Source organism: Amblyomma mixtum, chromosome 4 (assembly GCF_055824585.1).
Source record: "Amblyomma mixtum isolate Tamu chromosome 4, ASM5582458v1, whole genome shotgun sequence".
Lineage (NCBI taxonomy): Eukaryota > Metazoa > Arthropoda > Arachnida > Ixodida > Ixodidae > Amblyomma > Amblyomma mixtum.
The window spans coordinates 111700682-111717211 of NC_143015.1; the positions used below are offsets into that span (position 1 = coordinate 111700682).

Sequence of the window (16530 nt, forward strand, 5' to 3'; positions counted from 1 at the left end):
GTTACCTCTTCTTTTGAGTTTTTATTTTTTTTACTACTCTGTATTTCTCTTTAAATTATTTTTATGCGTAGCATATTGCAATCACTCAGTTCAAGCCCTTGGGCGCGGCCGGGCAGCCACCAAACCACGTGACGTGACGTCACGACAGCCAGAGGAAAAACCGTAGGTAAAGATGATGGCGATTCTTGGTGAGAATTGCAAACACAGTAAACAGGAAAAAAAGGAAAACAAATAATAATAAATACAGCAAAAAATAAAATAACTAATAATAATAATAATAATGAAAATAAAATAAAAAATAATAAAAACAAAACAAAACAAAATAAAAGGGAAAAAATAGAAATAAAATAAAATAACGAAATAAAATAAAATAAAGAAAAATAATAAAAAGACCGCGCAATATGCAACGCATTCTTGGCTTAACCAAGCTAAGCCTGGGCATAATTTTTTTCCTTTGGAGCATTTACTTCTTTTTCATTCATCTTGAATTGGCGTTACACCTGGGAAAGCGTTGCTGGTCTGGGCGCCCTCTCTCTTTTATGTTTTTTTTTACCTTTTCTGAAAGGAGCAATAAAACGGTAAAAGGTCGTCGGATGAGATGGATATTCGGCCCCGTTGGGTCCAGGAAGGTCAAAGCACCTGTCCGGGCATTTCACGAGCGCGGTTGGCGGCCTTCATTACTCAGTTCGGGGAAGGGCCTTTGTTCCGCCCTTGGTCCCCTCCGACAAGGCTGCTGGTCAGCGCGCCTTGTGAAGCCAACAGAAGCGATGATCCCCACGTTGGCGTCGCTGTGTCTTGTGGTGGGATAAGTGGCAATGGTTTGTTTTAAATAGAAAATAAAAAAGGCGAAGGAAAATAATGTTGGCGGCCGCAGAAATTGCTATCTTATATCTTAAGAACGCGAGCTGCGGTCGCTACGTTTCCTAGGTTTAGTTTCCAATCGCGGCCTGTCCGGTGCTAACGCTTCTTAGCACCGTTCGCTGCGTCACAAGTCTGACCGCAGCCACTGAGGGCCGCGGGTTAACTGTGTTGTTCATGGAAGGTTGCGGCCAAGTACTTACTACAGCAGGGTGGCCGAATCCTGCTCTGGTGAGGAAGTGCGTTGTCGGGTCTATTCATCGAGATGAGGCCGCACCCCAGGCCTGTTTGTACAGTTTCATCGACACGTGGAGTGTCCTCTGTCTAAAAAAAACCCGGTGGAGAACTGCGAATGGCGGAGACCCAAGGAGTGGAGGCCCTACGCCTTGCTAGGGCTAAACCTGAGCGCGAGGGCCAGAGTCCGAGAGTCACGAAGAACGCGGCCAACAGAGTACAAAAAATACAAAAAGTAATTTCCTGGCTCTGTCCGAAAATAAGAGCCCGCGAGCGGCCAGTATGCAAAATCATTTATTGGAAACGGCAAATTCTACGCACCGTGCTCTCTCAAAGTAGGCCAACGCGCGACACACTGCACCAGCGGCCGGGGTGGGGCGCCTGGACGCGTACCGTCCGAGGTAGCACCCACGGAGCGTTCATGCCGCGCGTGCACTAGCTGGCGAAGAGCAAGCGCGAAGTGAAGCCCGCCTGCTCGCCCATGGTGGGATAACGACATGAATGGGTGGCTCCCCTCCGCCCCGACGAGGTTGCTGGCCTCCCTAACCGCTGCTGAATTGGCACCGCCGCCGACGTCGGCGCGCCGGAGCTAACGGAAGACAACGATGGGGGCACGGCAGGAACCTGATACCTCGACAAGAATTTTACTCGTATAACCTCAAGTAGGGCACTACTTGACTCATAACAGAAGAGCTTTCCAGTTCTACGTCGAAAATTATATCTCGCCCTGTGAGAACACGAAAAGAGACGTTTGGGAAGATGTGCAAAGCTTTTCTTTTTTGTTCTTTTTTTATTTCCCTAGAAATACACGGGATCGCCGATGCCATAACACTCTTTGCCACCCTATCCCCCGTCCCCGGATACTTTGTCTATACAGACTCGCAGGCAGCTCTGCGTGCCTTCCACGAAACCGATCGGCCTTAGATGCCGCCCTCATAGCATTAAGCCCACGACCGGTGACCCTTCGGTGGATTCCTGGTCACATGGCCATCCCCGGCAATGAGCTGGCTCACCAGCTTGCCTGCGAAACTATACACCGGTCGCCGGGGATCCATTGCACGAGCCTACCGACGGAGCAGGCGGTCAGGGCTTACAGACACACTGTCTACGAATACTACGTGCAGCAAAAATTGCACTTAGCTGATTTACCACCACCACACCCATCCTTATCGATCCGTGAAGCTCGCATTCTTCGCTGAATACATTTTAATCTGCTACATACACCAGACAGACTTTATCTATACCGGTACACTTCTACACCTCAGTGCCCAAACTGTCCACGCACATATGCATACATAGAACACTGCCTTACACCGTGCCACGCAGCCTTCCAGTCCTCCGCCTTCCAGTCCCCCGCGAAGAAAGGTTTGGTTTGGTTTATGGGGTTTAACGACCCAAAGCGACTAAGGCTATGAGAGACGCCGTAGTGGAAGGCTCCGGAAATTTCGACCACCTGGGGTTCTTTAAGGTGCACTGACATCGCACAGTACACGGGCCTCTAGAATTTCTCCTCCAAAGAAATTCAACCGCCGCAGCCTGGATCGATGGATGGATGGTAAAAACTTTATTAATAAATTGGTGTTCTTGACACTTACGGGTCACTGGGCGCTGTGGTCGATCCTTGGTCCAGGATGCCGCACTTGACTGCTGGCATCGTGGCTCGGCACACAAGGAATAGTTGCGCTTCCTCGTCCTCGCTGGCCAGCAAGTGCTCCCACTGCATCACACTCGGGTGGTCTATTCGCGGCTCTAAGTCTGCCTTAGGGCAGGTCCATGTGACATGTTCTAGTGTAGGTTTACCCTGACACCACGGACATTCGTCTGCATATTGTGTACGGAAAATCTTGTGTAGTTTGTGCAGGTGTGGGTAGGTACCGGTTTGTAGTCTGCGCCAGTCTACCGCCTCCTCTTTGGTGAGCCTTTTGTGTGGGGCTGGGTAGCGTTTCCGCTGACCCGTGTAATAATCGAGTACATCTGAGTACGTGGGGTTAACTGGGTCAAAGGTGCCTGTGGTGCAAAGTGCTGAGTCTGCTCGGTTGACGTACTCTCGAGCTAACTCGTCTGCTGCCACGTTGCCCCTCATCCGCTTCGGGAACTCACACTGTACTATGTTTAGTGTTTTTGTGTCTTCTCGTCGTGTGTAGAATATGATTGGCGATGCTGTCGATCCTGCCTCTTGTGTAGTTTCTACATGCTTGTTTGGAGTCCGTCACTATAGTGAGGTTGTGTCCTGTTGCGTTGCCGTGCGATATTGCCAGAGCAATGGCGGCTTCTTCAGCTGCTTCTATGTTTTGGTTGTTTATCGTTGCGCTGGTTATTTCTTGCCCTTCTTCGTCTGTTACAACGGCGATCGTTTTGCGTTGGTATCGGTACTTTGCTACTTCCGTGTAGACTAGGTTGGGATTGTCGCTGAGTTCCCTGGTGAGTGCTCGGACTCTGGCTTGTCGTCTTTCATGATGTAAATTCGGATCCATGTGTCGGGGTATTGGTCTTACCGGGATGATGTTTCTGTCTTCATTATTAATCTGTTCCTTGCCTCTTTATGTACGTAGAGGTAGCCGTAATTTCTCCAGTAGGTGTCTTACCGTTCTGGTTTGATGAGTCTGTCTAATTGCGCCCTACGTTGCGCTTCTCGTAGTTCGTCGAAGGTGTTCGATACTCCCAGGGCCATTAGTTTTTCGGTTGGTGTGGACATTGGAAGTTTGAGCGCCGTTTTATACGCTTTGCGTAGTAGGGTGTCGATTTGTAGAGTCTCTTGCTTGTTTAGTTCGTGGTAGGGGAGGCTGTACGTTACCCTGCTCGTGACGAGGCTGTCTATGAGTCTTAGGGGGTCCTGTTCTCTCATCCCCTTCTTTTTACTGCTGATTCTTCCCACGATTCTGGCGACTCGCTCTGTTGTATTCTTAGTAGAGGCAATGGTTTTGCTACATCGTCCTGTGTTTTGCAGCCACATTCCAAGTACCCTGACTTCCGTTTTCTCAGGTATTGTCTTGTTTCCGAGTTTCAGGGTGATTTAGGAGTCGTATTTTCGTGTACCTTTTTTGATTCTTACGTATTCTGATTTTTCTGCTGAGCACGATAATCCTCTGGCCCTGGCGTATTGTTCAGTATGGTGGATTGCTCTTTGTAGCCGCTCTTGTTTAGCTGCTAGGGAGCCTGTGGTTGTCCATATTGTTATGTGATCTGCAGACATTGCGTAGCTGATGTTTTCTATTTCGTCCAGTACTTTCGTGAGTCCTATCACCGCTATGTTGAATAGTGGCGGTGATATTACTGAGCCTTGCGGGGTACCCTTGTTTGGCACCGTGAAGCTCTCCGATCTTGTATCTCCGATGCCTAACGTAGCTGTTCGTTCCGCGTGAAAGGCTTTAACATAACGGAAGGCTCTGCTTCCACAGTTTATGTTATTGAGACCTTCCATGATGTTCGCATGTCCCACGTTATCGAAGGCTCCCTTTATGTCGAGCGCTAGCACTATGTGTTCGCCGCTTCTTGGTATTTCAGTGAGGACGTCCTCCTTTAATAGTAGGAGTACGTCTTGCGTGGACAGTCCCCTACTGAAGCCAAACATGGAATCAGGTTAATATCCCTTGTCCTCCATGTAGTTTGTGATCCTTTCATTAATCACCCTCTCGTATATCTTCCCTAGACAGGAAGATAGGGAGATTGGTCTTCGGCTTTCAATTTGGAGTCTTTTACCCGGCTTGGCTATCATAATTACCTCTGCATGTCTCCATTCCGCCGGCACGATTCCTTTTTCCCAGATAGCTTCTAGGTACTTGGTAAGCTCGACGATCGCCGTGTCTCCCATGTTTCTAATGGTAGCGTTATTTATTTTGACCTTTCCGGCTGCCGTATTCTTTTTATGCGAAGCATACTAAAATAGCCCAACCCAGCTCCTCGAGCGCGGCGGTGTCGTTACCATTGACATTTCGTTACCTCCATGTCATACCACGTGATGCGTGACGTCACAGCAGATGAAAAATGGGGGCCCAATTCGCGCTGTCGCGCGAGGCGTCGCGACCAAGGAGGACCACGTGATGCGTGACGTAACGACATAGGAGAAACGGGGCCCCAGCTCGTGCCGTCGCGCGAGGCGTCGCGACCAATGTGTTTCCTGCTTCTGCCGCTAGGTGCGCTGTAGTGAACACGTGATGCTGGAGCGGCGGTATACAAGGGGTTGCGCCTGCCTCTGCTAGGCGTACACGGGATAGAGATGCCTCCTGGAGACAGGGCTGCTCGTTGGAATGAGAAGCAAAAGTTGCGGCGTGCTACAGAGACTGATGAAGAGCGTGAAGAACGTCTAGCCAAGTGACGTGCTCGATATGCAACTCGGCGACAATGTGCTTCGCATCTGACCAGGCTTAACCTAAGCTAAGCCTCAGCCATTTTTTTGCTTCCCCTATGGCTGCCCTTACTTCCTCCTCGGTGATTGGCGTATCCATCTCGGGGTTGTTTTCGCCGGTGTATACTTGGTCTTGCTTTGGGTGCGTGGTTGTGCCGTAGCATTTTTCCCTCAGTGCTTGTGTTAGTTGGTCTTCCGTTCCAGGGAACGTGTGGAGTAGTCTTTTCATGGACTCGCCGCTTTCCGTTTTGGTTTTTGTGGGGTCTATCAAAGGTCTTAGTATATTCCAAGTTCGGGCCATGCCTAGTGTTCCTCTAAGTGTTTCCGTGAACTGTTGCCAGTTTTGCGTGGCGATGTTGTCTGCGTGCTCTGATGCCTTCTTAGTAAGTTCTTCGATCTTCAGCTTGAGTTTCCTGTTGTGTTCTTGCTGCCTCTATCTCCTGATAAGGCTTCTTCGTGCTTCCCATAGGTGAAGAAGGTGGCTGTCTACGTCTGGGTGTTGTTCCGTGCGAACGATCATCTTCTTGTATTTTTGTCTGACCTTCGTAAGCTCCATGCACCACTCTTCTATGTTGGTTATCGGTTTTATTATATCGGCGCTGTGGTTTCTGAAGGCTTCCCAGTTTTTGATTTTGGCAGTCCCTAGGCATCTCTTCATTTCTCCTACGGCTATTTCTAAGTTAAGGATGAAGTGGTCGTTCCCTAAGGTGTCGATTGTATTTTCCCATGGGATATTCTCGTTGTTTTTTGAGAAGGCTAGGTCAGGCGTGGTGTCTTTGCAGACGCTGTTTCCTATCCTCGTCGTAGTTGTGGGGTCGTTAGTTAGCTCCATGCAGTATTTTTCTGCGCTTTCTGCGTTTTCTGCGTATTGAGTTTTATGCGTAGCATATTGCAATCACTCAGTTCAGCCCTTGGGCGCCGCCGGGCAGCCACCAAACCAAGTGAAAAAAAAGAAAAAAAGAAAAACAAAAACAAAAAACGGCTGAGCATGGTGGCGGTTGCCACCGCCCCGTTTCAAAGGGGGCGCTCCTATCCATCCATCCATCCATCCATGCATCCATACGTCGCGGAGGAAAAGCTGCTGAGAAAATCGAGTGCCGCCAAGCAATACCTCGCGCGAAAAGACCGCGCAATATGCAACGCATTCTTGGCTTAACCAAGCTAAGCCTGGGCATTTCTTGGTACCCCCAACTGGGGTTTGCCGCATTAAAGTCTCCTAGGATCAACAGTGGGCTCTGGCCTGCCGTATCGCTGGCTTTTTTGAACAGTTCGTGTATTCTGGGGTTCTTTTGTTTTGGGGGGCTGTACACGTTTATGATGAAAGCGCTGTCATCCGCTGGTCTTTCGGGTACAATTTCTAGTACAGTGTGGTGGACGTCCGTATCCGGTATGTTGGTTTTGCAGATTGCCGTAACTGACTTATGTACTAATGTGACGGCCTTGCCGGAGCCGTCTCCGTCATACATCTCGTATCCTGTTATGCTTGTTTTAGCCCTGGCCTCGTATTCTTGGATGGTAATGACGTCCGGTGCTTTTTCTCGGTTCTTTATGAGATGAATTAACTGAGTTTGTTTTCCCTTTATTCCTCTACAGTTCAATTGCCAAATTTTCAAGCTTCCTTTCTTGTTTAGCCTTGTGTGTTTGCCGTTAGACATTTTGTATTCTTGCTTCTTGTTCGTCGGAATGGATGGGCCCATTGCTCATGTGTTCTCTCATGCGTTTGCTGTGTGCTTCCTTCGTTGTAGTCGCTACTTTCCCTTTAATGTAGTTGTATTTTCCGTCCATTTTCTCCAGGTCTTCACTGACTTTGACATGGTGTTTCATTATCGCTAGCAAAGTTGCTCTCACCATCTCCTGATCGAGTTCTTGGATTTCTTGTAGCTGGTGTTGTGCCTCCTTTATGGCGGCCACTTCTGCGGATTCTGTCCTACGTTGGTACGTTTCTACTTGATCGGCCTCCGTGATAGACATGTGGAAGCTGCGACTAGACGTCATAACACTCACGCGCCCACCACTGATCTCCACGGGTGGCTGGATGCCGCATTCCCGTTTACCGAGACGAGCGCGAGTGAAGCCACCGGAAGTTGGACGGCTTGTCCAAGAAGTTGGGTGTCTGCTGTGTATTTCAATGCAAGAAGTCGCGTCTTTCACCTTTTCGTTCTCAGTTTTCTGCGCTCTTCTCGTGTAATGTCTGCTGTTGTATGAAAGGAACAAGAAAGCTGAACGCGAGAAATGTGAGCATTGTATGCAGAACCCTGTAATTTCAGAGAAACAGAAGAAAACAAGCATGCAGGTCTCACCATACCTCGGCAAAGGGGTACGTGCATTAAGCACTACGTTCTTGCCTGGTTATTGTCTTCCGAGCGTGAAGGAGCAACCTGGATCGCACAAACCCCACTGATGACAGCCCCTGCCATCGCTGGGCATTAGTAGGGTGGCTAGCATTTGCCTATCACTGCGCCAGGAGCGGTATAAGGACTCCCAGTGATCTACTTATCGTAAATTTGAGAGTGATCTCACGCAGACGGTGGTGGTGGTGGTGAAAACTTTTATTTCATGAAATAGAGTTTGGGAGCCACAGAGTGACCCCGCTGCATGGTCGGCGTGCCTAGTCCGGGACACCGCATGACGAGGCCCCGTCTCTCGCCCGTTTCACCGGAGCCCTTTGGGACTCAAGCGAGGAGCAGTTGAAGAGGGCAGTCTCCCATGCCTCTCGGGAAGGATTAGGGGAAGGGGGGAGGTGGGGATTTTGAGTACATGCCCACACCATGTGGAAGGTATCACATGTCTCCCCACAGTGCGGGCATCGCCCATCCGTGTTAGGATCGTAATGTTTTATGATTGCAGGACAGAGTAGAGTACCTGTCTGCAGGCGCCTTAAAGTTCGCTCCTCCGTCTTACTCAGCCCCTTTGCAGGGGCCGTGAAAAGGCGGTGGTTGTCGCTATAATGCGTTATAATTTCCCTGAATTGCAGCAGCGGCTGGTTAGTCTCCGAGCCAGAAGAGCTGGGATGAGGAGCCCGGTGAATAAGCGCTCGGGCTGCCGCGTCAGCGGCCTCATTACCTCGTAAGCCCTGGTGTCGGCGCATCCGGATGGAGTGGTGGGGGAGGGAGGCGCGGGCCGCGGAGGAGGAATAAAATTCTAATGCGAAAGCATTTCTTGGCTCATCAGTGGCGCTCGTCCGACGAGACGGATTCATAGCCAATCCAACACTAGCCACATAGCAGTCCATATATTGGCCAAACTAGCTAAACAGTCCTTTCTTTGCCAAATAAACAAAAATAAACAAAAATAAACAAAAAATATAAGCAATAATGATGACCAAAATTAGAAAACATTGGAGGGAGAAAGGTCATTTTATTATACCTCTTTTGTCGTCATTAGGCCACTGTCGCCTCAGGTGGCCTCCATGAAGGGGCGACGTCGAGGACCCAATCTTCGATGTTCGTTGTACTCCTTTGTTTTCGTTGCGCATAATCTTTTCCGCCGTAGGGCCGCGACTGCCTTCACGAAGTGAACGCGAAGATCAGAAGGGGTGCGGGGCGGCGCGTAGAGCCATGTAGAGGTAGAATCGCTGGCTGTGTAGCATCGGGTTGCATCACGCCGCAGCGCGCGGCGACTACGTTCACGAAGTGTGCGGGCGAGCTTACGCCTTCTCACACGTAATCAGTCCGAAGTCTCTACCGACGTCTTTTAAAGCGAAAAACTTTACTACGCCATGTTCCGCGAGTTTCGCTCACTCCGTTGCTCCCGGGTCAGTGGACGCCTGAAGCACGCTTCGAGTTACGTGGCGTTGGTGAGAGAGATTACAATGTTGTGCCAGAAACACGGCACTGAAGCTATACACCGTCGACGTTCATGGTTGGTTTATGTGGTTTAACGTCCCAAAGCGCTACTGATTTTAATCCGGCTATTACTTTTCGGGAGATCTCTCTCCTGTATCAAAACGCTCACGGCCGATACACCCCCCCCCCCCCCCCGTAAAGGCCTCAAGAAGGCAGAGGAGCGTTGGCTACTTCGCCTCTACACCAACACGGTACTGTGCCCGGCAGTGCTCAAACATTTCAATTCGGCCTTTTCGGGCGAGTGTCCACACTGTGGGGAAGTGTTTGCGGACACATATCACATGGTGTGGGCATGCCCTGCCAATCCTGCTTTCCCACCCCAACCCCACCCCACCCGAGAGGACTGGGAGGCTGCCCTGCTCGGCTGCTCAACTCTCCAGGACCAACGAGCCCTGGTGACAAGAGCCCGGGCCGCTGCGGAGGCCACAGGGGTCCCGGACTAGGGATCCCTCCTAATGATTGTGAGGGCCGGGCCCTTCAGGCACGGTCCAAGCAATACCTCTCTTGTATATAGTATAAAAAAATATTTTACACCAGCAACACCAAAGCGACTAAGGCTATGAGAGACGCCATATTGAAGGGCTCCGGAAATTTCGACCACCTGGGGTTCCTTAACGTGCACTGACATCGCACAGTGCACTGGCCTCTAGAATTTCGCCTACATCGAAATTCGACCGCCGCGGCTGGGATTGAACCCGCGTCTTTCGGGTCAGCAGCCAAACACCATATGGTTATGAGCTACAGCGGCGGCTCATTGGTAGTAGCTTTGACAACGTTCTATACGTTCTAACTGCCCCCGGGGGTCCCGGGGGCAGTGGACGCCTGACATCGCCTCGAGGTTCGTGTCGTTGGTGAGAGAGAGGTGGGCTGCATGCGTTAGCGCTGACAACGTCGTGCCAGACGTGCGGCATTGTAGCAATAGGCCGCAGCGTTGATGGGTGAGCAACCTCTCCCGATCAACCATTAACTGGCTACCATGCAGTGTCGGGAACACAGTCAATGTTACGGACGCCAAGCCGCGTCTAGTTGCCCGATGCACCACAGCTTTCGCTCTCGAGCCAGGTTCAACAGTGCTTAAACTGCAGCTTATTAAGGCGGAAGCCTTTAATGCCTCATCGTTGTAAGCAACAGTTGTTGATAGAAATGTCACGCTTTTCAATTGGTCGAAATGGTCGTGGCGTCACAGTGCGCGATGTTCAAACGGGGCCAATAGTACTTTGGCTAGTAACCATGCAACCAATTAATGGGATCGTATAGTGATGCTCCAAGTAAGTGGCACTGAGTTTAGTTAATTGCTTCATTACCCAATTAGCCTAATTAACCGTTCTGATCAGGCCAGGTAAATGAATAAAACCGAGTAGGAAATTGGTCGAGTTCGGGAATCGAATCCCGGACTCCGGAGTGCGAGACGAGCATGCTAACCACTCCGCCATTCCAGCTCAATGGTTTGGAATGAACAAAGGCGCGTCTAGTGAATGCGGTGTCTTCGTTCACTCCCATCTTCCTCCCTTCCCGTTATGGCGAGGTTCAGGTGTCCACCGAGATATGCGAGGCCGATACATTTCCTTTACTTAAAAAACCATTTTACCGACGAGCAAGGCGTAGAACCGAACGGGCGATTAGTAGGGGCCTCCCTGGCAGCGCTGTCGCGTTTCATCCTTAGAGGCGAAGCTCAAGATCTTAACAACACATCAGTGACACAAGCAGCAACACCGCGCTTAAGGCTTTCGCCTCACCGCAGTTTAGGTCAACAAAGTGCCCCCCCCCCCCCCCCCCCCCGAATTTCTTTGAAGCGAAAGCATCGCTACGGGACCTCGGGCTTTCTTTGCGGCGCTTGAGGTTTTCACCTTCAAATGACCTTGATGAGCTTTAAGCTACGAAACCAATGGACCGGGAGCTTGGAAACCAAAGGAAATGCTCATAACTGCGCTCTTGGAAGAGTGGACACCTCAGTCGTGCTCTAAGCTACGTGACGTGGCGGTAGTGGCAGATGCGCGCTGCATGCGCTGGCATTGACGACGTAGTGGCAGAAACGCGGCACTGAAGCCATAGGCCGTAAGCGAAAGCTGAAATTGGTAAATTGGTTTTTGAGGAAAGAAAATGGCGCAGTAGCTCTCAAATATCTCGGTGGACACCTGAACCACGCCGTAAGGGAGGAAGGTGGGAGTGAGAGAAGAAAGAGAGAAAGAGGTGCCGGAATGGAGGTCCCGGAATAATTTCGACCACCTGGGGATGTTTGTCGTCCACTGACATCGCACAGCACACTGGTGGTGGAGGAGACTGGTGCCCCCCCCCCCCCCCCCCCGGATAAAAGTCTAAACCATAGGGAGGCAATCGCATGGCGACGCCTCCAAGCTGGGAACTTCGTAAACCCGGTCTGGGTATATCATGTTCATAGATGTAAGGTATCGGTAGCGTTCGCGGGGGTCATCGGAACGCGGCTGGGGGCACTGAAAGCGGAGCGTCTCCTTTCTTGGAACGCGGCCGCTCGCGAACGCGCCCGGAAGTACGGGTGTCCACCCGACACGCGGTACCGAGCACGAATGTATATTTGTGTTTATTTTCATTTGACACGACCGCGCGTTTGGGTTTGTGGAAAGGGCGTTTTGCCCTACGGAAGCTGGAGGGCTGGCCAGGCTCTCGATAAACCAATCACGTGAACATCGTAACATGGTTGGAAGGCACCAAATGTGGGCCGGGCCTTTAAGTCTTTAAAACTGGGCCCCGGAGCCGGAAGCGGGGTTCTGCGCTTAGGAGAGATGCTACGCATCTTCGGCAATGCCGAGTAGGGGCCTCCCCTAGTATTAGCCAGTTCCACCTTTTTGTTGTTTGTCCTTTGCTGTTTTAATTTGTCTCTAGTGCCTGAACTTGTATCTATTGTAAATATATTTACATAAACTTGAAGTATTTGCCTTTATCCCTGCGTCTCGACTCATCGAGAGACCGTCTCTGACGGGGCACCCCTGGTGCGAAGAAAGAAGCTTCAGTCTTCGAGTTGGAACAAACCGTCTCTGGCGGAGCACCCCTGGTGCAAGGAAGACGGAAGAACCTGTGAAAAATTTACTGGCGCAGTCGACGAGGATCCTGCGGCCATCGGAAGACGGCGCAGGAAGAAGGCTGACGGCAGGGAGAAAGGCGACGATCAGGCAACAGCAGCGTTCGAGAAAGGACCTGCGGAGAGACGGCGGCAAGGATGGAAGGACCACGGCAGTATTCCAGCGACGCGGGACTGCATACGGTCCAGAAAAGCAGCGCGTCGATATCTTGACGGTCACCGGCGGCGGACCAGCGGCGTGCGACAGCTCATCGCAGCGTCCGGGGAAAGTGGCGGTGGACTCCGACGCCAAGGAGCGGGCAATGCGGATCGATGCATCGAAACCGTGAGTTTCCTTGGTCGCATTGTTCACGTCCCTGTGTTCGAGCCGGTAGGACAGTTGAGTACAGACGGCGGTATGGAGGGCTACCCATGCCGGCCCTCACTCGATGTGAGGTACCAGGTTGAGTTAGCGAAGGCGCGCTTAGCGGACCTTCAGGCTCAACTCGCGAAAGTGAATGGCGGAAAGGCGGTGCTTCGCGAGGAAGAACCTCAGGATGTAAAGTATGTCTTGAAGGTTATAGAAGCAAGACGCCAGCAGGTAGAGCTCGAGATCTCTAAGATCAAGGAGAGCAGAAGAGCCAGTCAATCAGCCACGGAGAACTGCTCCGAGTCCCGAGAGATAAGGCCGCCTGTGCTGGAAGACAAAGACTTATCCTGCTCAAGCACAGGTGGAGGAAAGAGCAGTCAGGTCGCTGTAGGTAATCAGCCGATATGCGTGGACGCCTCTTTGTTGGGAAATGCCGCAGAGAGCGAAAACGAGATTTCTGAAGGAATCACAGCTTCGCCACTGCGGGCGGCTAGCAAAGAAAAAGAGCAGCCCAATTCTGATGGTCTAGGGCCAGTCGAGACCAAATTGTCCGAAACCAAGCAGGAGAGTGATCTAATTCCTGCAGGCTCTATGACTAAGATTGTGACCTCCGACACGGAGCTAGTAAACGGTGAAAATCTGGCGTTGCTGCAAACACACACTATGTCGGCCATAGGGCATGAAGTGCCCCGTAGCGTTCCTGGTGACAACAGCTCTACATCCGAGGCAGAGAGCGGAGGTGGGCCCGCTGGGCCGACCGGGCAGAGCGCCGCGCAGTTGTCGAACGCACCCGGTGTGTGTCCGGCCAGGTCATTTGAGGACCCGGAAATGAGTGGCGACTTGCCGCAAGGCAAGCCCGGGTCAAGTGACTGCGAGGGAGCTCATGGAGCCTCGGAGTTAGACGATGCCACGAAGCCGGCAAATGCCTATCAAGCAGGCAACGGCAACGTCAGTGTTTGCCCGAGCAGGCACAGGGCAAATGGCTCGAAGAGAGGCAAAGTAGAGAGAGGCAGGTGCATGGCTTTCACGCTGAAAGTCGACGCGAGGAACAGTATGTTCCGTGCTAGAGGTCGGCATATCAAGTGTAGCAAGACTGACTGTACTGCTATATTTGGACGGGCCAGGGGCTATGCTCTTTACGCAGCACGCGTGTCGTACTGGTGCGCCGGAGAGAGAGTGCTCTCAAGTGCGTCGCATGGTCGGAGATTTTCACCTATCGATGACCAGGACGTTTTTGATCCTGGAGGGCACCGTCTTTTCAGTTCACGCCCCGTTGTGGCGCCAGCCTAATGGGTGAGTTACCGTTTAGGCGTTAATTGTGTTACTGACAACACGTGGTGGCTCGAATGTACACAGGGACGCTCGGTGCGACTAAGGAGGCTCACGTGGGCATTGGGCGAGTGCTGTGAACGCTCCAGTCGCGAGTGTCTGTGTGCTCATTCGCGAGCAGGACGATGGCGTGCATGCAGGCGAACTGGGTGCAACCCACCAACTTGAACACTGTGTTACGGCCGGCGCACGGCAGGCATGCCACTGTGTGTATTTAAGTGTGCATTTTGAGTAATGTTATGTTGGTGCCCTTGTACAGTGTTGCTTTTGGTTTTGTTGGTGCAACTGGTCGCAGCGCGACAGCTTGGACTTCGGTGAATGTGCTGGTTTTACAGGTGTGAAACGCGCATTTGAATGTGTACGTTTCGTTTATGTTATGTCACCCGAAGGGTAGTTTCGTGTCAGACACCGATCCCTTTTGTTTGTAATTCTAAAAGTGCCATTTGAGCCCTTTGTAGAATCTTGGGAAGGGCGTGTAAGGTATCGGTAGCGTTCGCGGGGGTCATCGGAACGCGGCTGGGGGCACTCAAAGCGGAGCGTCTCCTTTCTTGGAACGCGGCCGCTCGCGAACGCGCCGGGAAGTACGGGTGTCCACCCGACACGCGGTACCGAGCACTAATGTATATTTCTGTTTATTTTCATTTGACACGACCGTGCGTTTGGGTTTGTGGAAAGGGCGTTTTGCCCTACGGAAGCTGGAGGGCTGGCCAGGCTCTCGATAAACCAATCACGTGAACATCGTAACATGATTGGAAGCCACCAAATGTGGGCCGGGCCTAAGTCTTTAAAACTGGGCCCCGGAGCCGGAAGCGGGGTTCTGCGCTAAGGAGAGATGCTACGCATCTTCGGCAATGCCGAGTAGGGGCCTCCCCTAGTATTAGCCAGTTCCACCTTTTTGTTGTTTGTCCTTTGCTGTTTTAATTTGTCTCTAGTGCCTTAACTTGTATCTATTGTAAATATATGTACATAAACTTGAAGTATTTTCCTTTATCCCTGCATCTCGACTCTTCGAGAGACCGTCTCTGACGGGGCACCCCTGGTGCAAGGAAGACAGAGAAGAACCTGTGAAAATTTACTATAGAGATAACAAAGAAGACGATAAGTGCAAGCACTGTGGGGCGAGAGGGATCCTCGACCACATAATCTGGGAATGCGCTAGTTCCCCAGGGGCTAACGAAAACATAAATTGTAGAGAAACCTAGAAAGCCCTGCTGCCCTGCTTCACAGCAACAAGCCATCCGCCTGGCGGAAGAAGCCGCGCGGAATCAAGACCTCTTCGCCTGCTTCTAATCGCGGAGGTCCCGGCCCACGTCACCAAGGCCTGCGTGCCGGGGACGGGGAGTAGGGGGCTTCCTTATCTGGCGGAAAATAAAGTTGATATCATCATCATCACAACACAAGGACGCCTTTTCTGTTTCGCCTCCATCGAAACGCGACCGTCGCGGTCGGGTTCGAACCGACTGGGTGGACGAGCGCCTTAACCACTGAGCCACGGCGGCGGGACGCGAAAGCTTCATTACGGTGCCTAGAGCAGCTTTCGCCGTACGACCATTTTTCACCTTCAAATGACCTTGAGCTTCGAAAGCAAAAGAAAGGCGCAGAACTGGCCCCCTGGGACAGGGTACAGGTTAGTCGCGCTTGAAGGTGAACCCTCTTCGTTGGAACCCTCTTCGTTAGCCTCCACGTTTCTGCCCCATAGGTAAGTACCGGTAGATACGGCTATTGTATACTTCTATCTTGAGGGATATTGGTAAACTGCCATTCATGGTCTGAGAGAGCGTGAAATCCTAATTCATTATTGCGACAGCCACCGTCTCTACCCAGTACCTGCCAAGTGGCTGTGTAAGGCGGAGGAGCGAACTCTGCGGCGCCTGCAGACAGGAACTCTTCTCTGTTCTGCCATAGCAAAACACTTCGATCCGAACACAGATGGGCGCTTCCCGCACTGCGGAGAGTCCCAAAGGGCTCTAGTAAACCGGGCGCGAGACGGGGCCTCGTCGTGCGGTGTCCCGGACTGAGGATACCGACGATGTAGCAGGGTATTTTTGACCTTCAAACTCTCTTTGCATATTAAAGTTTTTCTCCACCACCACCACCCCAATCTTATCACTCTCACGATCCCGATCAGCGGTCACTACCTGCCCTAAGAACACATATTGCCTTACTACTTCCAGCGCCTCGCTACTAATTGCGAACTGCGGACGTCACACAGCAATGGACGCCTTTTGCGTTTGAGGATTGAAAATTAGTTTTGAGGAAAGGAAGTGATGCAGTAACTCTCGCTTATCTCGGTGGACACCCAAACCGAGCCGTAAGGGAAGGGATGAAGGAGGGAGTGAAAGAAGAAAGGAAGAAAGAGGTGCCGTAGTGGAGGTCTCCGGTTAACTTGCCTCCATCGAAACGCGGCCGCCGCGTATGAGTGGAACTCCAATAGGGTGCCTCTTTCTCCCTTCTTTCACTCCGTCCTTCGCCTCTCCACTGACGGCGCGGTTCGGGTGTCTACCTAGATGTGCAG

General features: G+C 51.6%; 1 protein-coding gene across 8 annotated transcripts in view; it reads left to right on the top strand.

The window, feature by feature from the left end:
- Nucleotides 1-16530, top strand: part of LOC149347888 (uncharacterized) — a 356391-nt gene that overhangs the window by 292151 nt on the left and 47710 nt on the right. The gene's annotated exons all lie outside the window — the stretch shown is intronic.